This window comes from Nothobranchius furzeri, chromosome 9 (genome assembly GCF_043380555.1).
Source record: "Nothobranchius furzeri strain GRZ-AD chromosome 9, NfurGRZ-RIMD1, whole genome shotgun sequence".
NCBI lineage: Eukaryota > Metazoa > Chordata > Actinopteri > Cyprinodontiformes > Nothobranchiidae > Nothobranchius > Nothobranchius furzeri.
Genome location: NC_091749.1, coordinates 55,942,607 through 55,948,279, shown reverse-complemented (window position 1 = coordinate 55,948,279; position 5,673 = coordinate 55,942,607). Strand labels below are relative to the sequence as shown.

General features: G+C 39.1%; 1 long non-coding RNA gene across 1 annotated transcript; it reads left to right on the top strand.

The window, feature by feature from the left end:
- Window positions 1-4,719: 4,719 nt before the first annotated feature.
- LOC139071626 (uncharacterized) lies at window positions 4,720-5,359 on the top strand. Its single transcript, XR_011521476.1, has 2 exons — window positions 4,720-5,180; window positions 5,263-5,359. It is a non-coding gene; the product is annotated as an uncharacterized lncRNA (long non-coding RNA).
- The last annotated feature ends 314 nt before the right edge of the window (window positions 5,360-5,673 follow it).

Genomic DNA, 5,673 nt, shown 5'->3' with positions numbered 1-5,673 from the left:
ATCTCTTATCTTTAAGACTACAACCTCCCACACAGCAATCATCACAGGGATTCAACTTGCTTTGTAACTTTTGGTTCTTTGTTGCAGGCTGGTTCTTCCTCCGTCACGTGCAGTTATGAACCAAAGAGGCTGTAAAATGAAAACAAGTCTCTTTTCTTCCATATTTCTTCACTTGTAAAGGATATTTTGAGTTCCTGAGTGCTTTTCACACAACTTTCTTGATTACATTAGCATACAAGTGACACTCTTCTTTCACTGCAGAATTTTCTTTGGAAAACCATAAAATCCTTTATTTTATAAGTAACGGAACATCAAAGATGTGGGATTGGATGAAAAAAATTCTTAAACTTGTTCAATGTCAGGAGCTAATATCAGCAAAACACAGCTAAACATTTAGTTAAACACTCAAGGAGAGGGAGGAAAATACACAAACACAATAAAAACAGCAGAATGGTGTTGTTTTTTTTCCCTAGACAGTCCAAACATCCACTACACCTGTATGTGATGTGATTTACGAAGCAGTGGCAGAGATCCTTTAGTAATGAAACAAATCCTCTATCCAGTAAGTGATTTATGTATTCAATAAGCTTCTCTGGCTCCCATTCTCCCCGTTGCCTCCTTTTCACTCCCTTCCTCCTGAAACCAGAATTAAGATGAGTCACAGTATGGAAAACACTATTTACCAAGCGAGGAGTCCTACAGAACCAAGGTGAAACTTTTATGAACTCACTGTAATGGAAGTTTCTTCATACGCTTTAAACCAGAAACACACTGTACCTCTATATAAAGCTCCTGCTCCTTTAAAACGGTTCAGTAATGAATAAATTAGGAAGTTACTAAAGGGGCCCAAAACTTGGGTTTTGAGGTTTAAATGTGTTTGAAAATTCCCCAAAAGATCAAACAAAACAACTGCACCTCAAAAACATGCTTTCTTTTTTTTTTACCTATATGATTGTTTATGTTTGTTTTTAGCACCTTCAAATCTGAGATCAGGTCTTGAGCTGGAAAAGGGTAGCTTGCCTTCTCCAGGTCAAGGACAAAGCCCCGAGTAGGAGTTTATGTATCTCAGGGTCTTGTACAGAAGTGAGCGAAAGATGGAGCGTGAGATTGATAAGCAGATTGGTGCTGCATCTGCAGTGATGCGGGCGTTACACCTTTCTGACGTGATGAAGAAGGGGCTGAACCAGAAGGTGAAGCTCTCAATGTATCGGACGATCTACATACCAACCCTCATCTATGGTCACGAGCTTTGGGTAGTGACCAAAAGAATGAGATCGCAGGTGCAAGTTTTCTCTGCAGGGTGTCTGGGCTCTGGCTTAGAGATAGGGTGAGAAGCTCTGTCATCTGGGAGGGGCTCAGAGTAGATCTGCTGCTCCTCTAAATCGATAGGAGCCAGTTGAGGTGACTCAGGCACCTCAGGGACCCTGGATAAGGAGATGGGTAGTTTAAGGACAATTTCCAAAAGCAACCAACAATAGGTAACCAGATAATTATTAGTTTTTTATTAAAACAACACTTTAAGCTAGAGCTTTAACATTGATCTCAGTGACCGTTGGGTTAGAAACTTTACCAGTTTCATATTAGGCACCACTCTGCAGCCCTCTGCTGACCAGATGCCACACTTGTGCTTAGTAGAGGGAGCTCTTTACCTGCTTTACAGCAGATGCTATGCCAGCAGTTAGCTTTTTCAGTTTGCCAATTATCAAGGATGCAAAAGACATTTGCTTTTGTTGACATCATGGTGGAGCCTGGAAGTAAACATAAGAGAGCTATGTCTTTGGAGGCAAAGCAAAAAGCTAAAACTGGCTTAAACATCGGTGTGGCCTACACTAATTTGAGGGAACTAGAAGAGGCTACTAAAATCATGGACTGATGGTGACCTGGCTTTGTTGCTACTGGACTTGTAAGTAATAATATTTTTTGTTCAACAGTGTGGATCGTTTTACTTCATGGTTTATTTCAGTATCAGTTAACTCTTAGTGTTTGCTTGTTGTTAGCTGTAGCAGGCAGCTGCAGGGTTGTTGACAACAGTTGTAATTTCATTTTTAACCAGTAGGGCAGAGGAGCAGGAAACTGCTCAATTTTACTTTCATCTGACATTATGTTTGACCGTTTTTAAATCATCGGAGCCACAAAAAAGTAATCAAACATTTGTGTAGTTTTAGAATTAGAATTCAACTGTTCATTTTGCTACAGAATTACTAAGACTGAAACCAAACCTTTCAGCGCAGTCACAGTAAAAATCATCAAATGGCAGACATAGTAGCAGATGAACGAGAAGAGAAGAAGAGAGGCTTTGACGGATGATTGGATCAGGTAGAAATGAAAGTATCAAAAGTGGCAAGTGAGAACCAAGCAGCCAAAACTTGCTGACTAGAGAGGATTTAAACGGCTTGGAAGAGAAACACACAGCAGTCTTTAACATAAGCTATCACTGGGCAATTAATCTACAGAGTGGAAATATGGGAAGGACAACAGAGGGAGGTAGAATGGGCTGGCAGAAGGAGACCACAAAGTAAGAAATCAGCAGAAAAATAAGGGTTTGAGAAAGAAAGGAAGAAAACTGCTTCCAGTAACACCCATTAATTTCCCTGAAGACAGGTGCTGAGGATATTAATCCAAAAAGGGAGGGTAAAGCTTTGCCAGTTTCACTGCTTCTGCTCCAACCAAAGCTCCTTATATCATGGTTCACTTTGCCAAATACTTGTAGAGGCTTTTCATGAGACAGGACCAAGGTGTAATTAAACAGCTGAGTTACAGTGGAGGAAGTCAACCTGATGTCCTCCATTAAACAACTTCTAAATCTGTATTAAACCTCAGTGGTTTACGATGAATGCCCAGTTTACCCACCTGTAGGAATACTAATTATACCCAGCTCTTATTTATTTTGAATTACTGTTGTGGCAGATTTGCCAGCTCCAGCACCCCAATCCAAAAAGCAGATTGTTACCAGGGTTTATAAGTCTGTGTATCTTCAGCACCATCATCTGAGCATCAACCAAAACAAATCTCACTCTAGAGACACACTTTAAAGACAGAATTGGGGTTTTGAATGATCAGTTTTGTGGTTTTGACTTAAGAGTCTTTAAGAAAGTTTTTTTTTTATCTAGGCGTATTATTAGTTTTTATATTTGATCAGATTGGGTTCTTAACAAGGCTGTAAAATTGTTGGACGATAATAAAATCCATTAATTTGCTGTAGCTAAAATAAAAGCCCTGTCTGGCTCAAGCCTTAGTAAACAGAATGCTTACCAGAGCAACATTTAGTGAGAAATGAGTCTATGTTTGCCACTAAAACAGTCCAGATGTTCTTTGCACAGTGGTACAATTTTTACTCATTGCTTTTTACAGAACACACCTGGATGAAAAATGAGGAAAACAAATTCTTCTTTTTAAAAAAATCACCTTGGAGAAATAGAAAAGCATCTATTTTGAAATTGAAAGTTGCCTTTTTTTGTGGTAAAATACATACTGTTGGTTCAGTTTAAAGGTTGACTATGGAACACAGACAATCTGGCAAACTTTGGTGTTCAGAGGTGGTAGTGCAACAACATGACTAATTTTCAGGACAAATCGTACAGGATAAGGACTCATTTCTACTCAAGTTTATTTTACAATGGTATTTACCGTTAGAACATCTTCTCAGCTCAGAATCAGCTGCTTGACTTGTCAAGTCTGCCTTACGAAGTCCCAAACTTGCCTTGCTGAGCGGACCGTTTTAGCGCATTGGTGTCCTCTAGTGGCTGGTAGATGTAAACATAAACACAGTGTCATGCCCGACATAATAAAACATTTATTATTTATCTTTTTAAATATAGTTTTAAAAGGAGAAACTCTACTATTATTCTGTACGTCTCTGAACGCCACGTAGAGGCTTTTTTTAATATAGCTTTTTATTAAAATGTTCCATATTATAACTTTAAAGTGACAATGTGTATTTTCCCTGGCGATAGGGGGCAGTACACACCTAAATCATTGCAAGCAAGCAGTATTTTTGTGTTCAAGTAAGACCTTACCAACAGAGGCCCATTAGGGTCAAAAATCCCTCCAGCCAAATGACAAGCACATCAGAATCTTTTTCATCACTGGCAACGATTTAAGATGTAAATGTGTAAAACAACAACATCTATGATTGGAAAAGGTTTTGTAACCGTTTGTTTCAAATCAGTAAATGTGTTTTGTCCTCACTGGCTCCTGTAGAACATGCATCTAATATGACGTGGCCCAGAGACGACCATTTATTTTAGACCTGATTTTCATGGTTGTATGTCACAAAGCCACCTATATTTTTCATCAACTGGGCATCATGTCATTCATTTTCAACAACATTCACACGGATGTTTCCAGAGATTTACGGTAAAACCTACACATTGTTTCTTTAAAAACAATTACATTTATACACATCTCACAAATAGCATCTTATTCACAACAAAGATGTAGCGTAGGCAAATCGATGATTTTTATTTGGAAGATGTAATATTCTATATAAATATAAAATATTAACTTGCTAGGTCTTTATTGTAATTATTCAGAAGATTCTAGGATTTAATTCAGAAGATCTAGGTTCTTTGCTTTTTCAGAGATTAACCACACTTTGTGTTATTTCAAGAAAGAGTCAGCATTATAAAAGTAAGAATTTATTTTACAAACAATTTAAAACATGACTAATTAACTAAGCATTTACTGTGAGTGGATGTAACTAAACGTGATGAAGGAACCTATGTGTGTCAGTCAGAGCTTCCTTATCAAAATAAGCTGAGTTCTGGTGAAAAGAATTTGGTTTTGTCACGGTTTGCCTCCACCTACTGGTGGATTTTCTGTTTTTGTGTTGCAGGTAGGCGTGGCAGACGGCACACCTGTTTGGAGTTTGACTAATTGAGGGGCAGAGGATTTAAGGAGCGGTGCGACTCAACTCCAGTGCCGGTTGATACTCTCACATGGGTAGTTCTCTAGCCTCTGAACCTGCCTGCTTGTTCGTGTTTCCATGTTGATAACTTTGAACTCCGTTCCAGTAACCTATACCTGCATCACCTACCTTGCCTGGAGTTGTTCCCACGTCTCGTCGCTTAAAGATCCTCTGGACTCCTCTCTCCACGTCTGCCCGCCTGCCTCACGCTCTGAACTTCTCTTCTGGTCCGACCTTCCTCAGTTCGCCTCCGCTCTGGTTCCGATTCCTGACCGTAAGAACTTTCCCAGTCACAGACTCCTATCTCCTGGTTCTCTGGTTCTGGTCTCGCTCACCTTCTGCTTATATCCCCGTAGATTCCGGTCTCCTCCTGTTCCTGATCTGAAGCAGCGCCTTTAGTTAGTTTTTGCCTTTTCTGTTGTTCCTTATTGTAAATAAACCATTTTACTTTTACTCACCGTTCCTCTGATGTGATTCTTCATGTCCTGGGTGAAAGCTCTTACCCACAGCATGACAGGTTTGCTTTAAGCTATAAAGTTGTTATCATCAGAAGAACATCAAACACAATCTGTCATGTTAGAAGATAAAATGGACTCAAATCAGTCCTTTAGTGTTTAAAAATTGCAAAAATTATCAAAATCACTAGGAATTGAAAAACAAAAGAAAGTTGATTTTTGGATTAAACATAACAGTTAGTGGAGTTACTCACTGTTAACTGCTATGAACACAGCAGAACCACAACAGTCATCCAAGTCTGTATGTTACGT